At 41.2% G+C, this 14,686-nt stretch overlaps 1 long non-coding RNA gene across 2 annotated transcripts in view; it reads left to right on the top strand.

The window, feature by feature from the left end:
- Positions 1-1,312: 1,312 nt before the first annotated feature.
- LOC143324828 (uncharacterized) overlaps positions 1,313-14,686 on the top strand; it is a 51,302-nt gene continuing 37,928 nt past the window's right edge. Inside the window, exons 1-2 of one of the 2 annotated variants that reach the window (XR_013077486.1) lie at positions 1,313-1,424; positions 1,529-1,602. This is a non-coding gene — a long non-coding RNA (uncharacterized LOC143324828). The remainder of the gene's footprint in view (positions 1,425-1,528; positions 1,603-14,686) is intronic. The other variant, XR_013077487.1, reaches the window with a different exon arrangement.

Raw genomic sequence — 14,686 nt, 5'->3', positions numbered from 1 at the left:
TGCTTCAATATACAGTAAGCTATTAAAAACAATGCTGAACATATGGTGTGTGTTAACGTATATTTCTAAATAAATTAGAAAGCATTTTACTTGATAGATCCTGAGCTTTTTTTCAGTTGGAGGGGGCTCAGTTAGCGCTCCCCCCTCCCTCTCCCTCTTGTCGGTTTGACTTGTCTATTCCCCTGTGTCCGCCTCATATGAGAGACAAATCTGTTGACAACAAGGTCGTCCTGTGAACAAACTTTCTTTATTTTCTCCTTCTTCCTCCTCTCCTTCTCCCTCCATCATCCGCCTAGAAGTTATGTCCAAAAGGCTGTTATTATCTGGTATTAATAGATGCAGCCCCAGGAAGACAAAATCAGCTATTGATAATTGCAAGGAGTATACAGCAGCTACTGTATCGATCGGCGTGTCCTCCACTCCCCTGGTACTGAGAGATAAGGAGACACACTCTTTAGAGCAATATAATTTCTTTTGACCTATCTGCTTGCTACAGACTTATGATGAATAGCCAGAGTGGCTGAAGTCCTTTATCACCGAAGTTACCCCCTTGATATAATATTGATTCTTTATAACTAGCTCGCCACACAAAAATCAAACTGTCCACTTGGCCATCATCATCATCAATATCATCACAAAGGCGGAGGAATGAAGATCCCAGCGCCTCAAAAGGAGAGCTTTTACAATCTCCTCTGTAGGCCTAATCTTTATTTTGCTGATGATGAAAGGAGAGGGGAAACGAGGCAAGGTGCCATTTAAGACGACGTGCCATTTAATCCGGTATAGACTACACACACGCGAGCGCGCGCGCACACACACACACACGCGCACACATATACAGAAGGAGGGAGGATGGGAGATCCAGTGTGATCAGGATTGCCAAACAGCTTCACTTCTGGGAAAGTCATTAATTTGATGCGAAATTTTTTTTGATTGACAAGAAAGGTTTCCTGTCTGATTTTCGGCTCCACATAAAGTTCCACTCTGCCTCCATACCAATCCCATAATTTCCTCTAACTGATATGACAGGAAGAAAAAGGTCCACCCCTCTATGGAACCATTAAAATGACTATTGGAAGAGCTGAATGCCACATAACACCAAATAGACAGCTCTTTAATTTTGACAGCGGTGGAAAAATAAAAAGGCACGCTTGTTTTATGATGCAGCAGATACCGGATGCGCCTCAGAGGTGTCTTTTAACCTAAAAGCACGGGCTGTTTTGCTGCATAGTTGGAGCCCCGTAGCGGCTATTACAGCGGGGGCCACTCTCCATATTCACCGAGAGAGTGGAGGGGAGGAGGGAGGGAGGGGAGGGGAGGAGGGGTGGGGGCGAGGGATGGAGAGAGGGTGGGAGAGAAGAAACGTGTAATCACCCAAACAACCATTTTTACCCATTTCACCCCCTCTGGATCTGTGTCGCAAGGTAAGAAAAAGGCTACTTGGCTTCTACGGTGGCCCTCTCTGCATCATAAACTGCATCGGCTGACTTGTGTAAGAACTCCTCTGCCTCTCTCTCACACTCTGCAGTCTGCCGTCAGGTTATCTGTCTTTCACTGCGGATACCGGGAAGGGAGGCCGGACCGTGAGGGAGACGCCAAGAGGTAAATGACGCTCGCAGTTTGAATGTATTCTTTTGCTGTCGCTCTGCGTCATTGTACAATAAGAAGTGAAGTTAACCATTAGACGCCGTTAAATACGAGGATGTAAGAGCGCGATATTTCATGTTTAGGTTGTAAAGCATGTGATTAGACCGTTAAAGTAGAGCTATCTGAATATCTGTGTGCCTTGCGTCAGTATCCAATCAGACGTCTTTGCGCCGCCGCAACTGGTGCCAAGACGCACTTACACACACCGCAGGCTACTGTAGCTGCCTATGGCAGCCTATGGCATACTGCTGAGGCTTCCATCTGCACCAATCAGAGACGAGATGTAACTTTTTTCTGCTATTGGCTGATCATAACAACACTAGCCCTGAAGACAAGTCACTATTACACGTATTTCTAAAACATTCCAGCTAGATTGTAAGTCCCTGATTTGGTTTATAATGAGCTTATTAGTATTTACTGCCATTACTTTATCTTTTATGACTATAACACTCGCAAACTGTGTCTGTGAGTATTACATTCAGTCAAGTTCAAACTTCCTATGGTTGTGCTCTAAGATTACTTTAACACTTCGGTTCAAATTAATAGGTCAAACTGATTCTTTTTAGTGACCTTAGTTATAAGTTTTAACACCTTAATACTTCTATTATATTCCTATAAAGACGTAGAGATAATTTCAGCAGTACTGGATAGAGTTTGAAATGATCACATACATTTTTTTCTATGTTAATCTATCATTATAATATTCTTATATTATTTGCTCTATTCTGCCATTAAACGTGGGGTTTTGTCTTATGTTAGCGTCATTTTAAATACATAATAGGATCACTATAGTATAACTATCATCGTAAAGATTATGGTGGCATGTGCTACATATTATGATAGTGTCTTACGGGTCCATTCAGTAAAGTCTTACTAAGTTCAGACAGTAAATTTAAGGTAATAATTATTTTCATTTTCTTGTGCTGGTCTATTCTAATAATATTCCTATAATTCTCTATTCTTATGCGGACTCTGTGGTTGAATCTCAATGCAAGAAAGCTTTATTGTATCATTTAAAATAGGATGACCAGTGTTTTTAGAGATGTTAATGTTGGCATGGGTTACTTGTTAATGTTGGCTCGTGTATCAAGGGTCTTTTTAGTAAAGCGTTGGTGAAACTATTCAGGAGGGAGCCACTCTAAGTGTGTGCAGTAGTATTAGACTCTGAGCGAAACTCTAGCAGCTGCTTGTCTGAATGACATGAAACAAGAGTGTTTTTTCTTTCGTGACATGTTTTCTAGCTTTGCTCTGCGCTACGCTTCCATTAGCTGGATATGTAAAACACATGCACACACATGCATGCACAATTTGATAGATAATTGTGGATATCATGTATAAGTAATTGCTATTGTAGCTGGGACTCTACTAAGTGGCAACTGGCTGTGATCCTGCACTGAACGTGAAGTGTTTTACTCTCACATTTATCTCAGAGTCAGAGATTAGGAGGCATTTGAATCCATGTGATGCGTGAACTCGTTTTTTTTTTTTCCATCAGACATCGGGGAACTCAACCATACATTTTCAGTTATCATATCATGACCTGCTTATCTGGCTTCAAATGAGGCAAGCTGAGATAAAATGTGACAGGGAGCTCGTACCTGAGATGAGTAAAATTTGATCTGACTGGTCCAAGCAGGCCTAATTGAAATGAATTGAATCAACCAATTTCTTCTGCTACTGTAATTAAATTAGTAGCTGGGGTGTAATTGGACATCGAGTTGGCACTCAAGAGGAGATGACAAAATGCTCATTGCTGCCACCAAAGGACTATGTGTCAAATTCAGTGTGAAAGGCAGCGCAGCAAATGCTGGCTGACACATTGACGAGGCTGGTGCTTCACTAGAAGAGCCTACAAACAAAACACCTTCCGATTATCTGCCAGACTCAAACGCTGCCTCATATTGACAGAAATATGTGGAGATCTGCCTAATATGAATATTAACTGTATATACAGTGCATTTACATTTTGATTCCAACTACTGCTTCTATAGTCCAGACCAGTTTTTCCTGGGACCTTAAAACTCCTGAGTGAATGCCAAAATACTGAAACTGTTACAGTGTTAGCAGCTCTTAAACAAAGAATGAATCCATTAATCTATAGCTGAGAAACCCTGTGACTCATGAATAAAGAATCAACAGATGAGAGACATTTTAAACAATTGAAAGCAAGTCAAATAAAATCCTGTCACAGTCAGAAGTGAATAACACTGTCTGCTGATATCTGATATTTATTAGTCTTGCAGACCAACATATTGGCCTAACTCTCCTAGATATAGATATTTGTAAGAACATTATTACATTTTGATGTTAGAATTGGAGGCCCTGTACCAAATATCTCACATATCAACTTGGCCCACGCAGGAAAGTAAGAGGTTTTACTGCTCCAAGGCCTTGGTCATCTGTGGCTCTAATACCATTTCCAAGAACAATGAGCAGAAAGGGGCTAAAGTCGCACTGATGACACTTAATCTCATTGGAATTCCTTGTCAGGTTTGACCTTGGGAAGATATTAGCCACTCGACAAGTGACTGTGGGTGTGTGTATGTGTCTGTGTGGGAGGAAGGAGGTGCCTGTGTGTCTCTGTCTGCTGTTATGTGATTGCAAGTGTGTATGTCTGTGTGTATGTGTGTGTTTTATGAAATGTCTTGGGACTAAAAACAGGTGAAATGTGCTTCAGAGCAATTTTAGATTCCTTCTGTCAGTGCAGCTGGGGGTCAGAGAACCTTCTCTGTATTTGCATGGTGGTCCTAATGTGTTGCTGGGAGCAGAGATGGTTGTACTGTGCATGTGCCTGAAAGCAACCAGCAGCCAGCCCAGTGGGCTGCAGGGATCTGTGGCCCAGTGATATGTGTGCCACATTGTCTGTTCAATAGAGGCCTTTGAATTTTTAAACAGCATCAGTTACTTCATACTGCCATTGTTTTGGCACCATTTGCCTTCCTTAATCTTGGTAAGTGCATTTCTACACTGTCTTACTGACAGTGTAGAGGTGTGTGTATGTTTACATGTGTGTCTCAGCAGAGGGGGCAGAGATAGATTGTATATGTTGCATCATGATTCAAAGCCAGTGAAAGTTAGCATACTGGTAAATGTACACTACGTAGCTTTGTCCTTTGTAGTGATTAGACTGCTGTTAAAAGTGTGAGTGTGTGTGTGAGCAGGCGGGTGTAAGTGCATGCCTGTACGAGCATGTGAGAGTGCTTGACGCCACCTAAAAGGAAGAAAAGACAGAAAACAAAAGATTAAGAGAATAAGGTTCAGTATTCACAAGGTTCCTCAGATATTTAAAGCCAGCCAGGCTTTAACAAATGCAACATCTCGCTAAGGTCAGACGTGTGTTTTCTGCATTTGCTCCTAAAATGACTGCTTGCTTTCAATCAGCGCTATCTTCTAGAGCATCAGTCTGATCTCGCTGTTCCAACTACAAAGATGCAACAATGCGAACGAGGTGAGGTCGATTGCAAAAGGCCTGCGAGCTTAGGAGCAGCAATTAGAGTAAAACTGATACCTTTTAGTCAGGTATCTCAAGCTGAGATGGTGTAAAAACCGCATTGTTTTGCCCCTAACTGAAACAAAAACAGGCAGATCCCGACTTTTGTTGTGGAATCAATAATGAAATAGGTGATTGGTTTGTGCATGATCATGTTTTGTTCGCCTGAATTTGCTTTTTTTTTTTACATTTAACATGCAAAACAAAATGAAAGAACATGTGCTGTATGCGTTTGTGAGGCAGGAAACAAGCATGATGTGAGATAATATATGAAACATGATTATATGATAATGGATGCAGAGAAAAGAAAACACACACATTTTAAAATATATACAAAATTCATGAACTACAGGACAATTTTACAGATTTTTACAGACACCTTCGTGCAATATGACTCAAAAACAAAGAAAAAACACAATTTTTGAGCTTGTGTGTGGAGGATAAAGTTATCGTTAGAAAAATATGGCGCCTATGAGAAAAGCTTTGAAAGGTGAAGAAACAAAAGGTCTTGATTGCTTTGGGGTCGAGTTGGCTTTTGCATTCCTCCATTTACAGTACTGGATGCAGCGGTACATGTCTGCAGTCCTTCAGCCTTTCTCTGTCTCTCTCCGTCTCCAGGGAGAAATATTTGCACAGTGAACCCTTCTCTGTATAGTTTCTATGCTCTTCCCTCTTTGTCCCTACACTGACTTATTTATGGTAACCCGCTAATGAGCTACACGGTCTTTTGTAGTGAGAGACAGCATGTGTAAACATTTAGATTTTTTCCCTCAAGTACACGGCAAGATCCACCAAATTAAAAGGCACAAAGTGAAATGAAATCACGGAGCAACCTAACACCTGATCAAATACAAGGTTACCCATGCAGTGTTTTGTGTTTTGCCGTGTTAATGCCCTATGTTGCTATCAGTCTGGCGTGTGTTTTGGAGGACTGCCAGCCAGTGGAGGAAGAGCACCTATTTTGTGGAGAGGTAATTGCTACACACTAGCCTCTGATTGCCAGGATCTTTCACTGGGAACAGCCCCGGCTCCCTTTTCACTTGCACCGACAGCCTGATTACAAATCATCTTATTGATTTGATGAGTGCAAGATGTTTGCTAATAACTGTTCTCATACCATCTGTTAATCTTTGTTGTGATTAAAGAGGTAATCCCAATACCCATTATTCCCAATGACAAGAGCGGGGATCGTTCTCTTACACAAGCTTTAGCCCCTCACAGGCCACGCAGGGTTGAAAAGGGTGGGTGGGTGGGGGGGGTGGGGGGGGACTCGTGGGGGTGCAGTACCAAGGATATCAGTGATCTCCGAATGCAATTGAGAAATCTGCTCCACCTTCCACATAACAAACACGATACAAAAAAAAGAATTACACCCCTCGCTAAAAATCCATTACCCCGTATAATCACGCAAAATGATTTTTCTTAAATATGATAATAAATCACAGGCTGGATCAATAGCCTGCGGACCAACTGCTATGCCCTGATAACGTATCAATCAATATTTAGTATTTAGATTTTAATTAATACCTCGGCGGGCCTTGGAGCCTGTTAACACTGAGAGAAATATAATCTGTGATAAAAATGGGCTCAAGTAAAGAAACTGATAAAAGCAAATGCGGTCCTGTTAGCATTCCACTGTTGTTCCTCATATCTGTCATTGATCAGTCAATTGCTTAGTTGTGATTAAGGACCCTTCAAAATCAAGCTTGGCGCGCTTGTGTGTGTGTGTGTGTGTGCACGTGCATGTTTGGGTGTGTGTGCAATGCATAGGGGAGGTATGGATGTGTGTTTACATGGCAATGTACTCATCGATCACGCCTCGTAGGGATGAGCCAAGCTTCAGAGGAACCTGCTGCGGACTGTGCATCCACAAGACCGCAGACTAACATCATGTGTTGGAGCACAAGAAAGAATATTACAGCAAACAAAGCTCATATTGATCTCAAAGAGCCTCCTCGGATACGCTTATGATTTCTAAAATGTTTTAGGTTTAGTTGACAGTGTAACACAATTCACTGCGCACACTATTTTCCTAAATGTAGTAATGGTCATCAGATACAGGTTTCCTGTGTGCACTGTTGCTTGGTTTCAGAAGGTTTGTGGCTGATTGTCTGAACTACTCTGCAGCATACAGTAAAGACCTGACATTAATTGGCTGTTGCGCAACTCTGACAGAAACACTTAGGCAAATAGTTTCAGAGTGATGCATTTAAGTCATTGCATCTCGAATATGCACGCGATGGCCCCTCTGTAATCTTTTCTTAAGGTTTTAAGTGTTAAACACTGGACTGCCAACTGTTTTTCAATTGGATTGACTCTTGTGGCATTTGTAATTGGAATCCTTTTGCTTTATAAAGAGATTAAAATAGATAAATATAGAAACAGACAGGCAGAGTTTGACCATCAGGATCTGCATGGCTAACACAAGATTAATAAGACGCATAGATAAACAGGATCCCGTGCTAATCCTCCTTTGAAGTGCATTTGACTTGTAATCTGTTGACTTGCATCTTTCCACGCTTCCTGTCCTGTTTAAATAAACAAATGCATTCCAAAAAAAAAAATTATAAAGGCTATTTGATGAGAAAAATGAATGGACTGTGCAAGCTTTTGACCGAAGGCCGTGGCGGGTCCCTTGTCCCTGGAAAGTCAAGCTGTGCTATGAGCTAACGGGACATGCACGTGTTGCTCAGGGTTACGGCTGGATTTAAGTGTCCCAAGGCTGTCAACAGGTCAACAGGATATAGGGCCACAGCAAATGATCGACCGAGTGGATGGTGTTTCGTTTGAGCTGATCCCAGACACACACATCCACAGTCACATTGACATGTACAGGAAGACACACACACACACACACACACACACACACACACACATAGCGGAGGTCAGGTTAAGCAGCTTGGGTGTCAGTTGCGGTTGGTATGTGCGTTCTGTTTGCCACACGTTAGCCTCAGTGAATAGTTTTGGTGACTTTTACAAGTTATCACATTATTCACATATAAATACTTTTTAGCGATTAGTTTATTAGATTTAGTTGATGTTTCAGCCACAAACGATACAGGGCAATGCATGAAATCATGTTAAAGATGACCGCAACCTGCAGCGCAAATCCTCTGAAAACATCACAATCTCGATATAAAAATAAGACAGTGATTGAAGAAGGGATAGAACATTGTCCCACTCAGCACAGCACAGCCATCAAATTGCACTTATCAGCGTTGAGCTGGCACGTCAGCTTCGCTCTGTGGTAAACACACACCACCATGAGACTGGACTGGATTGGCCAATCCCTATTAATCCCTTCTTACTGTTAGGTGGACTAGGTGCCAAAGGGGCCCAGTGCAGGGCTGGCATTGGGTGTGTGTGTTAGCAGAGTGAGTCAGCTGCTGCCGGCATTACTGTAATTGAATTAGTGTATGTGTGGTCGGACACACTTCTAACGGTGTAGGTGAAGGCATGTATTGCAGTGCATTAGCTGTGGGGATCTATCAACTTCTGGGCCCATTCACAAATTACCGGCTGCATAGTATTACATTAAAACATTTATTTTGAGATATTATTAACATGGCTCACATAAACAAATGAGGATTTCCACTGCACAGTTTACATTGTGAGCTACAGAGTTAGCTTTTGATGGAAAACTGACTGTATTGCTTTATGGCACAAAGGAAAACGAGGAAGCTAGAGTATATAATACTTCAAGTGTTCTTGCAATGATAGATGATAAAAGGAGCGAAAGGTAGAATTAAAAAAAAAAAATCCCACACTTTTATTTCTTTCAGGGATGGGAGGGCAGGAAGGCAGCAACACACTAATTTTCACGAGTAGCAACAGGATTTATGGTCTTAATTTTGAGGAGTGCTAGCATTAGCAATACCTCTGCTGTGAGAGTGGGGCGACCAGTCGTCTTGGCTACCAGGGCGTAATTTGCCTCCATTATTTATATTTGATGCTGCACTAATCAATATTTTAAAAGCAGCAATGTGAAAATGACTATGTGTAATGTGAAAGGCGCACAAAGTGACAAACTTAGAATTATCACCTGAGTCTTTAGCTCAGCTCTACAGAGCATTAGCGTGTTTTAGCTTTAGCGTTTTTCAGCGTATTGTTTTGATTTTCTGTACCTCACTCCCAGCAGCAGCAGGCAACAAGGCGAATATAATATAAAACCTCTGTGCACTACCTGAAAATGTTAGCGACGAGCCGGTGAACATAGTGAAGCATTTAGCTGCTAGAGAGCCACATTTTTCCCTCAGAATTTGGTGATCAAAACAGAGATAAAGGACAGTGGATAATGTATGAGGCTGACAATAGCAACGTCCCAAAAAATGTTGCTCTGCATCTTGTTGGTGTGGAAATAGGTAACAGCTTGCTAACACTATCACTATAATAAGTTTAGAATGAAATCATATGCTAATGTTGTGTGTGCATCTTGTGCTTTCCACAAGCAGCCAAAAATTCAATTAAAGTATTAAAGCAGATTTGCAGTTTGTTTGTTTGTTTGTTTGTTTTGTATGTCATGGTTTACATGTTGGATCTAGCTGATCACAATGCTCAAGTGCGCCCAATGCACCTCCACATGGAGTTATTTGTCGAGTCGGTGTTTTGCAGTTGTCGGCTGCTGTCAAGTCCAACATGAAAAATGAAACCTTTATTTTGCTCCATTAACTAATAATGTTAAATGTTTACATCAGTATTAAACAACTGAAAAACAAAAACAAGAAAAAAGAATGGCATGGAAAAACAGTGTAATGGAAAGACTCAAATAAAGTTGAAGGAGAGAATGAAGACGGTGGGTGGAAGAGGATGACGGACAGTTGTGGAGACAGGGTTGTTAGTTTATGTAGGCTGTGGGCTGAGTCGACTGGAAAATTTTGATCACTTTAATTTACTATATCCAGCGTTGCTTCTCTCCCTGTCCAGCACTTTTATCAAGCCCTGTGAGCCCGTATTGATTTTTTTATTTTCTGCCCAGGATAAGAAGACAGAGAGTTAGGGAGCTCTGGTGAATGGAGAACTTTCCTCAGATTGCTGCTATTCTCCAGCTTATTGCATCCTGTCGTTTGTAGTTTCAGATGATGTCCAGTACGCCACGGCTGCTCCAGCCAATAAACAAGGTGACTAACAATGGAAGAGGGCCGGGAATGAAGAGAGGGAGACAGGCTAACCACCACACCACACACATAAAGAGTGGGGGGGGTGCTGGGGTGGGGAGGGGCATTTTATAGCGGGAACTTGCCTTTGTTTTACGGTTATGTTGACACTTTTTTTTTTTTTTTTTAAGTATGTGCTTTAGTTCAGCTTCAGAGCTTCTAATTATAACAATTCAAATTGCTCTAACGACGTCAAGGGATGTATTGAGGGGTAAGAGCCACTGATGTTTTCATTTGTTTGATAAAGTTGACATGAATTTAGTCATCATATGAAATGAATTCACATGAGGAATGGACCCTCTGAGGGAAATGATGATGCGTACTGTTCAGTTTGTTTGTGCTCCCGATGATTTGAAGGTAACACTGTAAGACGTCCAACTGTTAATCTGCAAGAAATCCATGAGGAGTTTGGTATTTTCCCTCTCTTTTCTCTTTTAAATCACGATGTCATTTAAAGTCAGGATAAGCATGTATTTGTCCGTACACAATGCGACAGATTAGGATGTATTACTTGCTTTTATCCTGTGCCACAGTATGCTTTCATAGAGTTACCACGTTAGAATTCAAGTAGTTACTCTGGGACTGAAGGCAAGAATACTATTTAACTTTTTTTTTTATATATATTATTGTTACTGGTTCATGTGTGTCTCCCTGAGCAAAATTAATTATCACCTTTGCCCCAAAGAAAATGCAATTAAAAAGTAGAGGTAATGGTTTTTTCTCCAAAATGAAATGGGGCGATGGTTTTGTCCCCAATTCATTGCTTTTGATAATGCGTGTATCAGACAAATTGTTGTACTATTCCATAAAATCTTTTTTGTCTTCTTCATTTTTAGGTCTTTTTTTCTCTTGTGGCTGTGTATTTGCATTTTCAAATGTTGGGGTAAGAGGATGTGGGTGTGTGTGTTTGAGAGGGGGGGGGTATTGGGAGGGTAGAGGAGAGACAGAGAGAGAGACTAGTGACAGTCTGATAAAAGATGTCTCCAAAACCCTAATTAAAATTGAATACCCCTGCAAATGCAAAGCAACATGCAATCTCCAGGTATTTCATTTAGAGCAACTATCTCAGTGCGAGGCTGTTTTTTATGTCTGTCTTCATTGCACACAAATAGCTATCCCCCTTTTGCTTTATTTTTCACACTTCCACATCTGCCACTGTCTTTGTCAAACCTCACGTTTGCTCTTCTCTCCCTCCCTTGATGTCAAAATAAAATCAAACTGAGTAACCCGTCGTGTGTCCCTTTTATCTCCCAAACACTTCCAAGGTTCAGCTCATTAAACTGCAGAAAAAAATAAGGGCTTCTAATGCGACAGTGAGCGCAGCGTCAAGTGCTTTTATTTTTATAACACAAACAAATGAGAAGAAACAAGTTCAGTTTTTTTAACAAATGCTGACATTGGTAATATTTTATTATGTTATGTTATTCTTTCCAATTTAAAAGCTGAAAATAATAATTCATCGCTGAAATGATACGTGCTTAAAACGGTCTCTGTTACACTCTCTATGTACAATGGAAATTTGTACTATTTTTGTTCACATAACAGCGTAAGTGGTGGTCATTCTAGGAAACTCCTCTTGCCTCTTGTCGTTCCTCATGCCGGATCTTAACTAAAAGTGTATGTTCACAGTTTCTAATTCCTCCTCGTGGTCTTCTTGTTACATCATTAAAGCCGGGGCTCATCCTCTGTCCTTGGTCTTCAAATATCTCCTGCAGTTTTGTGAGTAAAACGAGAAGAGTGATTGCACTGTACAGCGGAAAACCATGTTTGAGATCTGACCTGTGTTGTGGCTGCAGTAGCACTTTCACTTCCTACTGTCTGGTCTCAGACTGTCGGCCATGTGATCTCACTTTAGAGGAATCCAAACACACACGCACACACACACACACACACACACGCATGCACGCACACACACACACTTACCATTGTCATCGGCAACTGGTGGCTTATGGTTTACCCTCCAGTTTACATGAATTATTTCAGGCTCTTGCATTGGCCTGGAAACTAACAGATATCTGCTTCTCTTTCCATCCACATACAAGCTTCCCTTAAACTCACTATTCCTTGCACATTGTTGCATTTAGTGGTTTGATTTCTTATTCCTGGTTTCAGCTGAGAGTTTTAAGTCAAGGTTTAAATGCGGCTTTTCTCCCACTCAAGAGGGCAGAAGTTTTAATATTCTTGCATTCTTCATACTTTGACACGCTGGGCGTTGTCTAACGTACACTTGAGAGACCATGTTGTGTATTGCTGTCACTAAGTTTATTACTGATACAGAGCTTTGGTCATGGACCTTCATCAAGCATCAAATTCATATTATGAAAGGACAACAAAGTCATCGGCTGCAACAGCGAATCATATCAACCACCCAGGACAGTTAACAGACTGGTAATTGAGATGAAAGTAAGTCTTTATTATCAATAAGAGAAATTAAAATGACCTAGATCTAACAATAACCAGTCCAGGTCTCAGTGCATACTGTATTTTGTCATGAAAAAAACAGAGAATATTAGCTCAAAGACTGCAAAAATGAAACAGCTGCTGGCAGCCAGGATCCAGTGTCTCTCAGAAACCCATATTGGCTGAACTCAAAGCTCACACCTATAATCATTTTTTTACATGGCTGACTGCAGAAAATACAGAGGAAATTACTCTGGCTTAAGCTACCGTTTAGTCATAAGGATATGGTCAATTTGGTACACTGCCAAAGCCATGCTCCTGACTCATTTTACTGTATGTATTTTTTGTCATCCATTCCCAGAACACCAGTTGAATCATACAGCAAATAAATAATCCCCAGCGCAGAGAGTTTAAGGTGGTGAGCAATAAACATGTGTCTCAAACATGTTCGCTTTCCTTTAACCACACCGAGGTGCCTTTTTTAACCTCCCCACTTTCCCTCTAAACAGTTATCAACATTGCAGATGATATCTTGTCATGTTAACTATTGATTCCTGTCATCATTTCAGCTTGTAGTAGTGAGGACCGTGGCTTGACAATTTTGTTATGTCTGTGAGGAGTGACAGGCCCATGTGTTAAAGACATGTTTACTTCACTCTGGGATCAATAAATGCTGTGAGCCAGCATGAGAAAGCATAGGCCCTTACCAGTGATATCGATGCACAATGTATCACATTATGAAATATACGTAGGAGGAAGCTGCCCGCAAGATTAAGGAGTCCTCATAGATCAATGAAGAGCATGAGCATTAATATAGTGCTGCTACTTCCCTCCCCAGGACACCCCAGGTTATTTTTGCTCTCAGGCTGAACACTGATGCACATAGACGTGCTTTCGCGTGAACTGGGAGAATTAGATTTGCCTGTTGGTGTTACAATCCAATATCTATCATTGAAAGGATTCTTTTCACTCCCATAGCCAAAGGTCTCTCATTTTAGGTTTCGGGCAGAGGCCGCCATGGCAGTGAAAATTACATTTCTTTTAAGATTTTAAACTCATTAACATGTTACAAAAACCTGCTTTTCGTTCACGGGGTTAACTGTGTGTGCGTGTGTGTGTGCGACAGCATATCTTGACCTTGAGACTGAGGGTCTAAAAAAGGCTGAGTTACTGCTTCATGTTGTCAGGAAATGTTCCTTCCAACAGTGATTTTAATGTTTAATCCCATGCTGAAATTTATCCGTCTTCATCTCTAGCCTCATATTAACCCTTGTTTGAGCTTGTTTCATTTTGCTTAAACTGCAGAAACTCAAAAAAAAAAGAGAAAAAAAGTCAAACCTCTTTTTTTTTTAACCCTTCCTGTATTTCCAACTTACAAATTGCTCTTCTTGCTCCGCATCATAAACCTGACATTTGTTCGACTGGTAATCATTTTGACCACATCCAGTTCCAGTTGACCTCATATATAAGCTGAACTCATAAACCTCATTTCCCACGATGCACGTCAGGACTATATGAGCTTCTCATCTGAATATATCCCCACTGTGGAGGACAACAGAGGCGTGTTGTCATCCAGCTGACCCTTGAAGTGGCCAGATGAAGGCCAGGGAGGAGGAGGGGTGAAGGGTGGAAGGGAAACTTGGGCCAAGGTCAAGAAAGCTAATTTGTTTCCTGCATCCCCTGCCGTCCCTGAGAGGCAGACCACACACTGCCCATACGAGAGGGGCTTTAATGTGGTTACGGGTGCATTGCATGAGCTCGAGCTCATCAGCTACTGGGTCCTATATCACACAGGAAGCAAAGATCTCAGCGTTATTGTTTCTGACTATCTTCTTGGACTGAACATTGAACATTGAACATGAACAACAACATGTTAAGATATATTGTGGTGAAAGATGTACTCAGATGCTTTAGATGAGTAAAAGCAACAATGCTATGCTATGTAAAAATACTCCATTACAAGTACAATCAGAACTTGCAATCTGAAAACTTGGTG

This window comes from Chaetodon auriga, chromosome 8, assembly GCF_051107435.1.
Source record: "Chaetodon auriga isolate fChaAug3 chromosome 8, fChaAug3.hap1, whole genome shotgun sequence".
Lineage (NCBI taxonomy): Eukaryota > Metazoa > Chordata > Actinopteri > Chaetodontiformes > Chaetodontidae > Chaetodon > Chaetodon auriga.
Note: the sequence above shows the minus strand (reverse complement) of the source record. Positions and strands in the feature narration are given on the sequence as shown.